The 18,098-nt window shown below is 36.6% G+C and overlaps 1 protein-coding gene across 1 annotated transcript in view; it reads right to left on the minus strand.

Moving 5' to 3' along the window:
- The window catches only part of LOC101900285 (uncharacterized), a 510,960-nt gene that overhangs the window by 311,310 nt on the left and 181,552 nt on the right, over nt 1-18,098 (minus strand). The window lies entirely within an intron of this gene.

Genomic DNA, 18,098 nt, shown 5'->3' on the forward strand with positions numbered 1-18,098 from the left:
AGATCGACTTATCGCGTTATAAGAACTCAACAAGGTTTCCTTGTTCGCACCCCAAATGCTGCCGGCTACCGCCTTGAGGATCTTGTTCTTACTTGTCATCTTGTCGCAAATAGCTGTAGTTTGCGCAGACGACATGAACATGCAGTCGAATGTGACCCCTAGAATCCTGGGTTTTTTCGTGGTCGGTATTAAATTCCCCTTGACGTGCACAATCAACTGTGTTCTCATTTCCGCGGATCATGCGGTAAAAAGTTTTGACGTTGATTTCGTAGGGGATATTATCATATTCCGTGAGATAGGGGTTCAGTTTTTCACATATGTCATCGACAACCTGACATTGGTTATTGCAAGGGTCTTGGCCATACTTTCAAATCGGCTTCGCTGAAAATTGGTATTGTGGCATCTTTGTGGGGAGGAACTTTTCCGAGAGAATATGTTCAATATAAATATAAACCAGCAAGGAAAGGTCAAAAGTTGGTGGGAGCCGACTATATGATACCCTACACCACTATGCGTATTTAGTAGAGATCTGAGTTTATATTGAGAATTTATGTGAAGAGATGAAAAAACTGCAACCAAATTCAGACTGCTGTCATTTCTAAGCCACTCGTTCGACAGCAGTTAAAATTATTCCAGTGACAGCTAATTATGTTGTTTACAAGCGTAAAAAAGCATTTTGGAAAATTTTCCAGAAAAAAGTTATTCGAGATGGAATTCAGGCGAGATAGTGTGATTTCTTTATATTTGGCTGGAAAACCACAGGTGGCTAGTGGCGTACTGGTAGCGTAGCCCGACGTTAAGGAAGTGGACGGAAGAAAACAGCAACAATAGCAGAAATGGTTCGAAAAGTAAAGAAGTGACTTGATCGAAACCCGCGTCGCAGTGCCCGAAAAATGACTCGTGAGCTGAACATATCCGCAATATTCCATTCGCAAATATTAAATAATGTGCTCGGGGTAAAGTCATTGAAATTCCAAAAAGTGCAAGAACTTACATCGCAACAGAAAGAAATGGAGCTAAAGAGTTGCCGCCATAACAGCCAATGGTCGCTCTCCGCTCGTATTAATCGACCGTGGCATCAGAATAAATGCCGAATATTATCGCGAAAATATTCTGGAGGTTGTATTAAAGCCTTGGGCACATAAACATTTTGGCCGCAGACCTTGGACATTCCAACAAGACGCGCCACCCAAGAATAGTTACAAAATGAGGTTCCTCGCTTCATTTCTAGTGAACCATGGCCACCAAAATCTCCGGATACCAGACCGTTGGACTATTGTGTCTGGAGTATTTTGGAATCCAAGGTTGGCCGTAAAAATAGCAAAGTGTCGATCACCTCAAGCAAACACTTCGCCGGGAATGGGTTAAAATACCGCAGAGCAACTTCCTGGCAACGTGTGACGGTTTCATTAGCAGTTTGAAGGCCATAATTCATGCCAAAGATGACCAATTCGAACAAATCTAAACTTATTCTAAAATTTGATGTTATTTCAGACATTTTTTCACTTTCATTCGATAAAATTTGGAAAAAAATGTATAAATTATGGTGTTTGACTTAGTTGCAGTTTTTTATCCCACCCGGTATATATCAGCTTTAGCTATATCTAAACCGATTTTCAGCAAATTTGAAGTACTTATTTCTGGGATGAATTCAGACGGAATTGACACAATATTGGAAATTTGGTGCACAATAAACCTGATATCGGATATAGATATATGTGGGAACATTATCCGAATTTAAACCTATCTTGGCAAAGTTTTAGGCACTGAGCTGTATCTGATATCTGGTACCAAAGATCATTGTTGTGGAGTCCATGTGAGGGACCCCAAATCGGATAAAACATATATATGGGAACTATTGCTATAACTTAACCGATTTTCACCAAATTTTATGATCTTGCTTCCTGACTGAACTTCATTGGATGTGCCCAAATTCAGGTCATTTGCACTGATATTAGTCATTTGGTGCTCATTTAAACCGAAATCGGTTGAATATATATACGGGAGGTATATTTAAATTTGAACCGATTCTCACCAATTTCAATAGGGTTCGTCCTTTGGCCAAACAAATATTGTATGAAAAATTTCATCCAAATCGGATAATAGATGCGACCTGAATTTTGTTCACAAAAATACATGGATAGACGGGCGGATGGACATAAATCATAAATCGACTTAGAAGGTGATTCCATAAAGATCCTCAAAAGTAACTACGCGTCTATCTCGCTTCCTTCTCCTTGTAATAAACAATTGCGCAAAGACATAATACCCTTACCACAGTGTAGTGTAGGGTATAAATACGTACCCCTGTGCGTATACTTTATGTCAACAACCAAACGCTCATACACAAATATATTCACTTCATTTCTTAATTGTTCTCATAAAATCGAAATAATATAAAACCAGTAAAAACCTACACCACTTTGCTAATTTAGTAGAGCTGCGTATAACAATTAAAAGTTTTTATGGGAGAATTCAATCATAAACGCTATGATTATTATTATAATTTAAAGTTCAAAGGACTACATATGCCGAAGCATTTGTATCTTTAAATCCGGACTTATATTGCCCATTTAGTGCACAATTAATTTGAAATCGGATAAAGATATAGATGGGAGCTATATACAAATCGGAACCGATCTCGATAAAATTTTGCATATGTATTTCTGAGCTGTATATGATATATTTCCTGAAATATCGTTGTTACGGAGTGCATATTACGGCTGTGGGTAACAAATACTGGAAATCGGATGAACAGTATATATGGGAGCTATAGCTATATTTGAACCGATCTTCACCAAATTTGACATACTAGCTTCTAGATTTAATTCGGTCGTAAGTGCCAAATTTCATCGAATTTGGGCAAATATTAGACTTTGGTGCACAATCAAAGGTAAATCGGACGAAGTTATATATGGGAGCTATATCCAAATCTGAACCGATCTCGATAAAATTTAACAAATGTATTACTGAGCTGTATTTGATATATTTCCCCAAATATCGTTGTTACGGAGTGCATATTACGGCTGTGGGTAACAAATGCAACAAATCGGATGAGCAGTATATATGGGAGGTATAGCTATATCTGAACCGATCTTCACCAAATTTGGCATACTAGCTTATAGACTCAATTCAGTCGTAAGTGCCAAATTTCACCCAATTTGGACAAATATTAGACGTTTGGTGCACAATAAAAGGTAAATCGGACGAAGTTATATATGGGAGCTATATCCAAATCTGAACCGGTCTCGATAAAATTTAGCAAATGTATTTCTGAGCTGTATTTGATATATTTCCCCAAATATTTTTGTTACAGAGTGCATATTACGGCTGCGGAGGACAAAAATAACAAATCGGATGAACAATATATATGGGAGCTATAGCTATATCTGAACCGATTTCGATCAAATTTTGCATACTTATTTTCAGGTCCAATCTGATCGTACGTGCAAAATTCCATACTATTCGGACTGATATTACACGTTTGGTGCACAATAAAAGGCAAATCGGACGAAGATATATATGGGAGCTATATCTAAATTTTTACCGATTATCTCTAATTTCAATAGGGTTCGTCCTTGGGCCAAACAAATGCTTTGTGCAAAATTTCATCTCAATCGGATAATAAATGCGACCTGCATTTTGTTCACAAGAATACATGGACAGACGGACGGACGGACTGACATGCATAAATCAACTTAGAAAGTGATTCTATGGAGATCCTCAAAAGTAACTATGGGTCTATCTCGCTTCCTTCTCCATGTTACAAACAAATGCACAAATACATAATACCCTTCCCAATGTGGAGTAGGGTATAAAAATATAATTGACATATTCTACCACACAGTACCTTGCGAAATAACCAAACAAATCTAGACCCGTTTTATTACTAAATCCATATCTCTGTCAATGTGTATGTCAACATGTATATTTGATCTCCCACATTTGAAAAAATTATTTCGGTCGATTGAACCTAATCTACTACAAGCTACCAAAATCTCCACAATTTAAATAAAAAACTGTAAAGATTATTCAAAAATAGGTCATGGTTTGCTACCAATAAATTCCTTATTTTATTCATGCAGAAATATAGTCGTGGGATGGCGATTGAAACAGGGAATGAAAAGATAAAACCCTTTAAATTAGTCCGAGACAGAAAACAAAATATGGTAATGCTCAACTGTGGCCAATTTTTTTTGTTTTCATTGTTTGTTTGCAATTTTATTTAAATTCAATATAACCTTTTGTGTGTTAAGCATTCAGTTCAATTCATTGATTCAGAGAGCAATCGGCAAAAAAAAAAGAAAGAAAAAGAAAATCTTTCTCTCCCTCTCCCCCGACGACTGTCGACTCAACCCACTTGTGTACGTGCTTGAACGACCTCATTTTAGTAAATTTTCTCTTTAGCTTTGTTTAACATACATTATTTTTGTTGTTTCTGTTCTCTGTTTGTTTGTTTGTTTATTTCACATTCTTTCGTCCTGGCTTCTATGTGTTTTGAGTTCAACCAGGCTTCAGCTATCTGTGTGTGTGTGTGTGCGTGTGTGTTAGTGTAAATCGTTGTGTGCTTTATCTGTTTGTCTGAACTCATTTCAATATTGATTTTGAATAAACGAATTACGAGTGAAACTTTTAACCTGTTTTTAAATCCCTTCACCAGCAGCATGAATCTGTTTGTTTTCTCAATTTGTGAAAGGGGGCGCTGTGAGGGGCAAAAAGGAGTTTGTTGGCGAGTGTGTTATTTCGATAGTGTTCTCTCGTGAGTCTTACTACGAAAATACACAAGTTAAATGAATTTTTGGAAAAAATTTAATGAAAAACCCAAACTAGGCGAAATAAGTTGCCTTTCAGCTAAAATGAGCATGTAATCATTTTTCACATTAGGATAATCAGTTGTTACTTTTCATATATTTTGGAGGAATACATAAAAACAAGACGAATCTTTAACGTTAGTATTCAGGTTTATTTTATCTTGCAATAGAAGATATTGCTTCCAAAACTACAGGAAAAATCAATAGGTTATGAAATTAGAGCTAAAAACGAAGAACGTACATCAACCTCTTAAAAGTTTACATTGCAAAGTTAGTTAAATAGAGAGAGAAAATTCTCATCTTTTCCGCATTTTTTCAAGCTAACGGATTATGGTTCCTTGGCAATATTACTTGTATCATATATTAATTAATATATGATATTATGATCAGCTATTTAAAACTTAAAAGCATCGGTCATTACAAATGAAGCAAGTAAAATTTCTTGGGATGTCATAAGCCTGGCCCACTTTTATTATCGTGTAAATACTGAATATATGATGTTCACACTTACCTAAACATGGTGTACATATTTTATCACTTTTTAATGCAAATTTTGAAATTAGTGGAGTTTGAAAAATTTTGTATAAAAGCGTATATCGATTTCATGTATTGTTTGAGTTGAGAAAACTGAGTCCTTCAAACGCATAAGGGTCCCAGCAGCTGAGGTAAACAAGTAAAAAAACCAGTAAGGAAAGCTCAAAAGTCGGGCGGGGCCGACTATATGATACCCTACACCACTATGCATATTTAGTAGAGCTCTCGTAAAAAGGTTTATACAGGGCATTTCAGAGCTCTATGAGATATTTGGTACAAAATCAAAATCTCTCTAATTCTATCGTGCATTTTACGAACTATAGCTATCTCTGAACCGGGTTTCTCCAAATTTTACGTATTAGCTTCTAGACTGAATTCGGTCTTATGTACGAAAATTCAGGTGATTTGGGCTGATATTGACCATTTAGTGCACATTTAACGCTAAATCGGATGAAGATATATATGGGAGCTATATCCAAATCTGAACCGATTTCGATAAAATTTAAAACAGCTATTCCTGTGCTCCATCTAATACCTGGTACCAAATATCACGGTTGTGGAGTGAATATTACGAATGTATGTGGACTAAAACACTAAATCGGATGAAACATATATATGGTTGCTATATCTATATCTGAACCGATTTTCACTAATTTTGATATACTTGCTTCTAGGCTGAATTTGGTCCGATGTACTAAAATTCAGTCCATTTGGACTTATATCGGCCGTTTGGTGCACAATTAACCCGAAATCGGATGAAGATATATATGGGAGCTATATCCAAATCTGAACCGATTTCGATAAAATTACAAACAGCTATTTCTGGGCTGTATCTTATATCTGGTACCAAATATCATTCTTGTGGAGTGCATATTACGAATGTTAGAGGCTTAAACACCAAATCGGATAAAACATATATATGGGAGCTATAGCTGTTCCTGAACCGATTTTGTCCAAATTTGTTGTATTTGCTTTAAGGCTAATCTCGGTCACATGTGCCAAAATTCGGGCCATTTGGGCTGATATTGGCCATTTGGTGGTCAATTAACCCGAAATCGGATGAAGATACATATAGGAGCTATATCCAAATCTGAACCGATTTCGATAAAATTTAAAACAGCTATTTCTGTGCTCCATCTAATACCTGGTACCAAATATCACGGTTGTGGAGTGCATAGTAGGAATGTGAGGGACTTAAAGATCAAATCGGATGAAAGATATATATGGGAGCTATAGCTATATCTGAACCGATTTTCTCCAAATTTGATATACTTGCTTCTAGGCCGAACTCGGTTGGGTGTGCCAAAATTCAGGTAATTTGGACTGATAGTGGACATTTGGTGCTCATTTAACCCGAAATCAGATGAAGATATATATGGGAGCTATATCTAAATTTGATCCGATTCTCACCAATTTCAATAGGGTTCGTCCTTGGGCCAAAAAAATATTGTTTGGAAAATTTCATCTCAATCGGATAATAAATGCGACCTGCTTTTTGTTCACAAGAATACATGGACAGACGGACGGACGGACGGACGGACAGACGGACGGACATGCATAAATCGACTCAGAAAGTGATTCTATGAAGGTTCTCAAAAGTAACTATGGGTCTATCTCGTTCCCTTCTCCATGTTACAAACAAATGCACAAAGACATAATACCCTTACCACTATGTGGTGTAGGGTATAAACATTAAGTTCGACGGGGCCAAACTTTTAATACCCTCCACCTTAGAGTAAAGGAAACATTAGAAGAAATGTGTCAAAAACCATTAAAATGTCGAATATCGGGAGGTACCGTTATATGGGGGCCATACCAAATCGTGGACCCATACATGCAAGGTTTCGCCACCGGAACTGGAACCCAACAAATACCAATTTTAGACAAATCCGTGAAAAAATGTGGAAAAAAAATTAAAATACCGAATATCGGGAGGTACCTTTATATGGGGTCTATACCAAAACGTGGAACTATACATGCAATGTTTTGCCACACGCACAGGGACCCGTTATGACCTACAAATACCAATTTTCAGACAAATTCGTGAAAAAATGTGGCATAAATCATCAGAATACCGAATATAGGGAGGTACCGTTATATGGGGACTATACCAGAACGTGGACCGATATATCTCATTTTCAATACCAACCATCCTGGACACAATACAAATTGCTCTGCTAAATGTTGGCGTTCTACGTCAAATAATGTGGGTTGTATCATGATTTCAACAGACAGACGGACATCGTTAAATCGACTTAGAATTATATGCTGATTATGAATATTTATGGGGTCTACGACGAATATTTAAGGATGTTACAAACGGAATGACAAAGTTAATATACGCTCCTTTCCCAGGTATAAAACAGTAAGGAAAGGCCAAAGTCGTGAATGCGTATCATGCTTTAGAATAGTCACAATTTGGGACCTATATTCAGCTCTGAATCGATTTTCAACAAATTTGACGGAGGCTTTTGTTACCTCTAATACCAATAAAATTACTGAATAGCGCATGATATGATTTCGATAAGAATTATATTAAAACAAGTAAAGAAGCAGCTAAGTACCATGTGGAAGGAACTTGAAAATTTTCAAAAAACTTCCGGAAACTACCACTTAAATGCAAACTGTTACATAGAGACTATACGAAGACGTGAACCTGCTTATGAAATTTTTGTCAAAGGCTGTAGTACCCATTACGAACTTCAAATACCAAATTTGAAACAATTCCGGTAAATAATGTAGCTAAAATCATCAAAATATCGGGATGTACCGTTATATGGGGGATACACGAAAACGTGAACCTACATACAATGTTTTTTGTCATAGGCTGTAGTAAAACAATTTCGGTAAACACTGTCGCTAAGATCATGAAAATACCGAATATCGGGAGGTGCCGTTATATGGGAGATATACGAAAACGTGGACCGACCTGGCCCATTTACGAACTTAAACTGCCCTCTGCTAAACTATGCAATTATGCAAAATTTTAGCCTTCTATCTCAATTCGTTCGAAAGTTTACAACAGGCAGACAGACAGACGGACACGCTAGATGGTATTTTACGCTGATACAGAATATATATACTTTGTAGGGTCTACTATAAATACTTCGAAGAGTTACAAACGGAATGACAAAATTAATATACCCTTCATTGAATGGTGGAGGGTATAACAATTTTTGGAGCAAGAGATATGCTGGACCGAGTTTCACCAAATGGTAAAATTCAGTTGAATATGAAAAAATCTATTCAATTTAGGATAATATTACATATATGGCGAACAATAACTGTAAAATCGGGTGAAGATGTGTATCGAAACTATAAAAAATCTGAACTGATCTCAATCAAATTTGGTAGAAGTATATTCGAGCAGTAAGTAAGGTAAAAGGATGCGTGGTTGTTTGAACAACCACTCCACTCGGTGACCAGCTGGTGCTCTGTGTACATCCAATTTGAAAGAGAATAATTTCAGAAAAGAAGGAGAGGTAGTAAAATAGAGAAGAAGGAAGGAGTTAGAAGATATGGAGAAGACAATTATGAGAGTATCGCTATGTTGTAATCAGCGTGTTGTCTTTAGCCGTTTCAGTCTTCAGGCTAACTGAAGCAAAGCTGCTGGCTCAGTTTTCAGCCTCTGTCTGACTCCAAAGAGAGTTGTACAGTGGTAGTGTAAGTGCTCTACCGTCTCAGTTTCCTCCTCATCCTGATAGACATGACAGCATTCGTTGTCATCGCCCCTCCACTTCGAAGTAATGGCCCTCATGTTACAGTGTGCAGTAATTAGACCCACCATAAGCTATAGGTCAGATTTCGCCAATGATTGAATCTGCCACTATAGTGCTTGTGCAATACTTGCAAAAAGTGGCCTTCGAGCAGTATCTGGTATCAAATATCATCGTGTGGAGTGCATATTACGCATGTGAGGGACTTTAACACCAAATCGAATAAAACATATATATGGGAGCTATATCTATATCTGAACCTATTTTTCCACAGAAGGAACTAATATGAGGGAGGCATTTCCAATTCTGAATCGACTTTCACCAAATTTAACGTACTTATTCCTAGGCCGAATTCGGTCGGATGTACCAAAATTCATGACTTTTGGACTGATATTGGCCATTTGGTGCCCAATTAAACCGAAATCGGTTGATGATATATATGGGAGATAAATCCAAATGTGAACCGATCATGATAAAATTCGGGAGTGGTATTCCAGGTCTAAATTTGATATCTGATACCAACCGTCAAATTTGTCGAATGCATATTAAGAATGTGAGGCACTTAAACACCAAATCGGATGAAACATATATATGTGAGCTTTAGCTATATCTTATCCGATTTTCACCAAATTTGACACACTTACTTCCAGAATGAATTCGGTCGGATGTGCCAAAATTCAGGTCATTTGGACTGATAGCGACCTGCATTTTATTTATAAAAATACATGGGCAGACGGGCGGACTGACATGCATAAATCGAGTCAAAAAGTGATTCTATGAAGATCATCAAAAGCATTTATGGCTCTCTATGTTACAGACAAATGCACATAGACATAACACCCCTAATGCATGTTATGTTTTATGTCGGTTTGTCCATGTAATTTTGTAATTAAAGTAGATTCCGTATTTATTATATTTACATGGACAAACCGACATAAAACATAAGTGGGTCCATCTTATATCTTCTTTATATCCTCCACCATACTATGGACAGAAAATTTAGTTTGTAGTTCGGCTTGTACGTCGTTATTATACCAAACTACATACGATGCTATGTCGATTTGTCTGTCTATGGAAATCGCTCTAGCTTTAATACCGGTTCAAGTAGGAAGACAAAATTTTACTAACATGTATTTTAGGTCTAAAAATGACATACCACGACTTTTCACACCCCTAATATATCGGTACTGCCCTATTAAATATGTTTTGAAACCGCATTTGTCTCTGAAAACATCCTCGCAAAAATCTGATCATCTGATTTTTGATATGATAATGGCCCCACAGTTTCGTTTATACACCATAAAATGGTAGCCTCCGATATTCCATATTTGGATGGTAATCGCTCTAGCTTCATACCAAATCTAGTAGGTAGAAACAATTTTACCAAAATATATTTTTGTCTGAAAATTACATACACGGGGCCACGACTTCTCATACCCCTTATTTATCGGTACTACCCGATTAAAGGTGTTTTGAAACCGAATTTGTCTTTGAAAACATCTTTAGGAATAACTCATTATTCGTTTATACTCCATAAAACGGAAAATACAGATATTCGATATTTGAATGGTATCAGACAAAATTTTTAAAGGAATTTTCGTAAAGTTGATATTTGGAGTTGGCAATAGGTCCTACCTTCTGTGTGTAGGTCCACGTTTTCGTGTAGTCTTCATATAAAGGAAAGTTTTTTTCGAAATGTTATGTGGCAATTAAATAGTAAGAGATGTGATTTATATAAAACTCTTGAATACTAGACCACGACAGTTATGACTAGTGTGGAAGGCATTAAGAGTTGCATTCGACCGGAATTATATTTCTAAAAAAATCCACAAAGAAATGATACTTTTGCCTCAGTGTGACGTAATGTACAGCTATTCATTTTATAAGACCTCTTTGGGCTTAAGTGATTATTATGATGAGTTACAATGGCATATCGTCATATAGCCACAACTTACTGGGGAAGAAAAAATCATAAAACATTTCCATTGCAAGATATGAATTTCCCTTCCCTTATTTATCCTCTCGAAATTATCCTTTTCCACAATATCGACCGACCATTCAAGCATTTCTCCCTTTGGTTTAATAAAAGTCATGTATATTGTGTTATTTAGCCCAATTTTGTTTTGTGGTGTTTTGTTCTTTTCCATTACACCCAAAAAAAAAAAAAAAAAAAAAAAAAACAAAGAGAAAAAAAGAAGTGAAATAAAACAGAAATTTTCTTGTAAATCGATAAAATCCGATTTCTATTGTTCTGTACGGTTCAGTGAATTGCATATGGAGTGAACATTATAAATGAAGTGTTACTGCCGAAGAAATGTGGCTCACAAAACTACTACCTATATCAAACAAAAAAAAAAAGAGAAGCAAAAAAAAAAACAACAACAACAGCAACGAATTCACTCTTCCGAAAACAAAAGAAATCCGGACCGAAGGAAAATCAAAATAAATAACAACAACAACAATAGAAAAAAAAACCGCAACAATTTCTATTACACAAATCCTGCATCCTTCGAAAGAATTATTTGGCGTTCAAATGGTATTTGAGAGGAGTGAGGTATGCCACAGAAAAAAAAGAATACGCACACTCACACACACACATAAAACAAAAACATTACATCCGTTTCCTGGCATACCAGCACACACTCTCTCACACACACAAATATATATGTTTAGCCGCACATTATCATAAGACCATATTTATAAGCATCCATGTCAGATGAAGAAGTACGTGAGTGTCCGTGTGTGTGTGTGTGTGAGCCAGGGACTTATTGAGTCTGAGTAGATTCTGGTAGCTGTGTGTACTTAAAACTCCCCCCTTTGACTCTTAAGAATTTCTTAGAAACGAAGCGGCAGGGTTTATGTTTCATAATAACAATTGCTGTGATGAAAGGAAAAAGGGGGTGGTGGTGGGAGATCGCTGGCTGGTTGGTTATGTTGCAAAAAAGAAACAACAAAAAACGACTGCAAACACCAGCAGCAAATGCTCAACAAATCCTCAACAAAGCAACCTCAATTCATGCTTTATGTGGCATCTAAGGCTTTTGCTTGCGGCAAGTGTTTTTGACTGCCAATATTACTGGCAAACCAACACATACTTACATACATCATATATGTTTTTGTTCAAATTCTGCTGCTTCCACTTCTCCAACAAAAAGGTAGAAGTGTGTGTGTGAGGCATTCTTTTTTTATAAAGCTTTCAAAAAGGTAATGTCCTGAGAATTCTGGTCCTGTATGGCTACAACTACTACTTCAACTTGGTTGCCTGGTTTGTTATTGTTATTATTTTTATATATATTAGTGTATGAGTATTTGTCTATGCTAGTGTGCGTGCCTGAGTTTCTTTATTGTTTTCGAAAGGAAATTCTACCTCAAGTTATGTGTCTATGTGCGTGTGTGTCTTGGTTGCATTGTGTCTGGTTTGGGGGTTAAGGTAATTTCTTTGCTGGAAATTGTTTTCTGTGGCGCTCTGAAGAGGTCATGGACTTCAATTATTTTTCTTGATACCTACCGAACGAATGGCTAAATGTGAATTGAAAGGTTTTTCGAGAAGGGTCATTTCACAATTTGTCATCACACACAAAAAGGATAGGCAGACAGTTTTTTGTTCTTCTTCTCCGTCCTCTTCGACGTTGGCTTATTGTTTCTCTCTGCCAACCGGAAATTCTTTCAATAGCCAATGTCTTATCGGATTCAATTTTATAACAATCATTATAAGAACTAAATGAAGTACCTTTGTTTGTGTTATAGTGAGTAGAAAAAATTAGGTTACTAAAGGTGCTCCAGATATTTTATTTGGTGGAAAATAAAGGAGGGTTTTAAATTAGGATATGTTAGATAAAAATTGATGCTCTGCGACCGTAGTTAATATTAATAATTAATAATAATAGCTGTATGAGGTTCGATGGTCCATTATTTTTATACCCTCCACCATACATAGTATGGGGGGTATAAAAAGTTCGCCATTCTATCATCGAAATAATACTTTTAGACCTTGTCCCTCCGTCTGTTGGAAACACGCTAGAGTTGGAAACACGCAGATAAGTGTTTTGTCTGCAGGTAGGTCAACTTCCAAGATGAGCTATATCGGTCCACGAAATCATATAGCCCCCATATAACAGGACCCCCGATATTGGGTATTTTGCTAATTTTAGCCACATTTTCCAATGGCATTGTCTGAAAATCCATACAAGGAGTTCTTTGTGAGTACTTTGTCCCCTGGAAGATAATTATCTATATAGGTCTACGATATCGTATAGCCCCAATATAACAGTTCCCCACGATATTCGGTATTTTGATAATTTTAGCCGCATTTTCAATGGAATTGTCTGCAATTCTATACAAGGACTACTGTGTGAGTACTTTACCTCCTGGAAGATTGTCTATATAGGCCCACGATATCGTATATCCTCCATGTAACGGCACCTCCCTATATTCGGTATTTTGCTAATTTTAGGCAATATTTTCAATGGAATTGTCTGGAAAGTAACACAAGAAGTTCCTTCTAAGCACTTTACCCCTTATAAAATAATTGTCTATGTAAGTCAAAGTTATCGTATTCACTCCGTTATTCGGCATTTAGGTGATTTTACCGACATTATTCACCGGAATTGTTTCAATTTTGCATTTAAAGTTCCTAATGAGTATTACAGCGTGTGACAGGAAACTACCAATGTAGGTCCAGGTCTTTGTATAGCCCCCAATTTATCGGTACTTCCCTATATTCCGAATTTTGACTATTTTAGCGACAGTATTAACCGAATTTTGTTGTCTTGGAATATTGTAATGACCTATGGAAATGTTCTTCGATCGATATGTTCATATATTTCATTTTATCTAAAGACTTCCTTCGGGTTTTCTTTGATAAATATAGGTTCAGTGATTCTTGAGGAATTTCAGGGCAAAATCCATATTTGCAATTTTTGCGGGTTATTTCTTTTTTTCTATATTTTTTAGGGTTATTCATAGGTTTTAAATTTAGTGTCCATTGAATGATGATTTTTTGGCAATATAGATAGAAAATATAGACATTTAAATCAAAATTCCATTGGAAAACAGGATTAAAATCCTCGAAAGTCCTGAAATTGAAAGGAGCTATTAGAGCCATAATATGTAGAATCAAGCAGAAGCGCTCAATAATAGCTACAGAAAAATGTTTTTAGTGAGAACCTAAAAATCATTAACGTAAATTGTTCGTCAATCCTCTTGAAAACCAGTGTCAATACCTTAAAAAACGGAAAAAATTGGGAGGTTACATGGTCGCTGTACCAATTTTCGGGTTATTTGTGCACCAAATGGCTAATAAAAGTTCAAATTACCTGTATTTTGTTACATCCCACCGAATTCAGTCTAGAGGCAAGTAAATCTAATTCGGAGAAAATCGGTTCAGATATAGATAGCTCTCATATATATGTTTCATCCGATTTATGGTTTTAAGTCCCTCACATGCGAGAGTCCCTTGCATGCACTCCAAAAAATTATATTTGGTATCGGACATCAGATACAGCTCGAAAATACCTGTAATTTTTTTTTGAGATCGGTTCAGATATAACTATATCCGATTTTATGTTTAAATTCCCTCACAAGCGTAAAATGCATTCTACAAACATGATTTTGGTACCAGATATCAGATACAGCTCTGAAATAAGTGTATCAAATTTTGTCAAGATCCCCAACCGTTTTGGGGTTAGTTGTGCACCAAATAGCCAATATCAGTCAATATCAGAGTTCAGTCTAGAAGCAAGTACATTAAATTTGGTGAAAATCGGTTCAGATATAGCAATAACTCCCATATATATGCTTCATCCGATTTGTTGTTTAAGTCCCAAACATTCGTAAAATGCCCTCCACAAAAATGATATTTGGTACAAGATATTTTATAGAGCTTGGAAATACCTTAATCCGATTTCAGGTTTATTGTGCAAATTATGGTTAACATCAGCCCAAATGGAGTGAATTTCGGGACGTACCTTTCCATTTGGTGAAACTAGGCTCCGATACAAATAATTTTACTAAAATCCTTCTCGATGTGATATCATGCACACTATAGCAATGTTTTTTGATGTAAAAGATAAAAATGTATCCGTAAAATTTGCTGAAAATCGATTCAGAATTGGACATCCAATGTATTAGTTCGCTCTGAAGCCAAAGTATTACCGCTCTAAAGGCAATGATTGATTAATGGTAGGATCTTCTTCAAATAAATTCCCAATAGGTTTTTAAGCGCGCAAAAGTATTTTGGTGAGAATTTTCCAGAAAAAAAAGTTCTTCGTTATGGATTTCAAGCGTGATAATGTGATCTCTTTATATTTGGCTGGAAAACCACAAGTGGCTGTCGTTAGAGCACTCCAGCATTGAAATGTGAATAAATCTTTTGTGTCTCGTACCATCGCTCGTTACCGTGATACTGGTAGCGTAGCCCGACGTCAAGGAAGTGGATGGAAGAAAATAGCAACATCAGCAGAAATGGTTCGAAAAGAAAAGAAGCGTCTTGATCGAAACCCGCGTTACAGGGCCCGCAAAATGGCTCGTGAGGTGAACAAATGGGCTCGGGGTAAAGCCATTGAAATTCGAAAAAAGTGCAAGAACTTACACCACAACAGAAAGAAAATAGAGTCAAAGGAGCTAAAGAGTTGCTGCGCTTGGCCAAAAGTTGTGAACTGCCGAATTTGGTTTTCTCCGATGAGAAAACCATTCGTTGTACTGCAGATCGCAAAATGGTCGTGTTTACTTGCCAAAGAGGTCAGCTGAAAATGTCCACCTTCGGTTGGCCACCAGAACTCAAACGCTGGCCATTGTGATAATGTGGGCCGCCATAACAGCCGATGGTCGCTCTCCGCTCGTATTAATCGGCCTTGGCATTATAATAAATGCCGAATATTATCGCGAAAATATTCTGGAGGGTGTATTAAAGCAACGCAAACATTTTGGCCGCAGTCCTTAGACCTTCCGACAGTGCTCAGAACTATCGCACATATCATGCGCCACCCATGAATGTATACAAAATGAGGTTCCCCGATTCATTTCCAGAGCACAAGGGCCACCAAAATCTCTGGACACCAATCCGTTGGACTATTGTGTCTGGAGTATTTTGCAAGGTTAGGTTGGCACTAAAAATAGCAAAGTGTTGATCACCTCAAGCAAGCGCTTCGCCGGGAATGGGCCAAAATACCACAGAGCAGCATTCGGGCAGCGTTTGATCAATTCGAACAAATCTAAACTTTTCTAAAATTTGATGATATTTCCGTCATTTTTATACCCTCCACCATACTATACGAAATACTCATGTCAGACCCAACAAAATATATATATTCTTGATCAGCGTAAAATTCTAAGTCGATTTAGCCATGTCCGCCTGTCTGCCTGTCCGTCTGTCTGTCTGTTGCAATCACGCTATCTTTTGAACGAATTGAGATAAAAGGCTAAAATTTTGCACACGTGTTTATTTGTCCAGTAGGCAGGTTAAGTTCGTTAATGGACCATGTAGGTCCACGTTTTCATATAGCCCCCATATAGCGGTACCTCCCGATATTCGGTATTTTGATGATTTTAGCGACATTATTCTCCGGAATTGTTTCAACTTTGGTATTTGAAGTTCGTAATGGATGCTACAGCCTATGACAGAAAATTGTGTGTGAAGGTCCACGTCTTCGTATAGCCCCATATAACGGTACCTCCCAAAATTCGGTATTTTGATCATTTTAGCGCCATTATTCACCGGAATTGATTCAAATTACGTATGCAGAGATCGTAATGGGAACTACAGTCTGTGACAGAAAAATGTCTGTGCAGGTCCAGGTCTTCGTATAGGCCCCATATATCAGTACCTCCCTATATTCGGTATTTTGACAAATTTAGGTACAATACCCACCGAAATTGTTTGAGATGTCGTATTTGACGTTAGTAATGGATGCTATAGCCTGTGACAGAAAATTGTCTATGATATGATAATGGTACCTCCCTATATTCGATATTTTGATGATCTTGGCTACATTATTCACCGTTTATTTCAAGTTTCGAATTTGAATATGGTAATGGCTAATGGCAAACAATACCTATGTTGGTCCACGTCGTATAGACCCCAATATAACCGCAATATTCGGTATTTTTAAAATTTAAGAGAATTTTTTAAGGATTTTATTTTTTTAAATTTCCAAATTCGTTCCAAATGATGGAGGGTATTAAAAGTTCGGCCCGAACTTACTGCTTTTTAACTTGTTTGTTTTAATTTAATAATATTAAAAAAAAAATGTAAAAATTATAGCGTTGGACTTTGTTGCAGTTTTTTTATTACAAACGGAATGACGAAATTAATATACCCTACATACTATGTGTGGTGGAGGGTATTACTAGCTGACTCCTTTGATGAACATTACGCAATGTGTATGATACTTTGCGTGTTAAAACTCGACGGTATGTACATCAGAACCTCATAAGACCATCTTTCCGAATTCGGACCGAAGACTGTTAGAATTTCGGCATAAAATCAGAAATGTGCACGACATTTATTCCGAGTTCGTCCCGACATCTCTAATTTTCCTTCCAAATTCTCCATGAATATCCTTACTAATTAGGTCCGATTTCAGTTCGAAAATCGACTAAAATTTCAGACTGTCATCCGACCCTTCGTTCTGACAACACGTCAACCACTCCATATAGTTTTCGGACAGAAGTCGGACCAAATTCGTATCCGACGTTGAAAGTTTCTTCCGACGCATTGCTACATATCTCCCCTCGCGACCAAGATTTTGATGTATCTCTCATATCTTCGGTCCAATTGTGGTATTGAAAGCTGAATCCAAATCTGGGTTGATTTTAATTAGGTATTTAGAAAGTATATGTTCAAAATTATTTCATTTTTCAATTTCAAATATTTTTTGTAACTAACGATTATTTTTAAATACAAAATTGATAGAAAAACCATATCACAATTTTTATTGGATTTTTTTTTAATCTTATGCTATTTCCTTTTTTTCCAAAACTTGTGGTTGCAAAGTTTTGGTTTTTTTTTTTTTTTGGGAACAACAAAACAATTTTCTTC

This window comes from Musca domestica, unplaced genomic scaffold, assembly GCF_030504385.1.
Source record: "Musca domestica strain aabys unplaced genomic scaffold, Musca_domestica.polishedcontigs.V.1.1 6, whole genome shotgun sequence".
In the NCBI taxonomy this organism is placed as follows: domain Eukaryota; kingdom Metazoa; phylum Arthropoda; class Insecta; order Diptera; family Muscidae; genus Musca; species Musca domestica.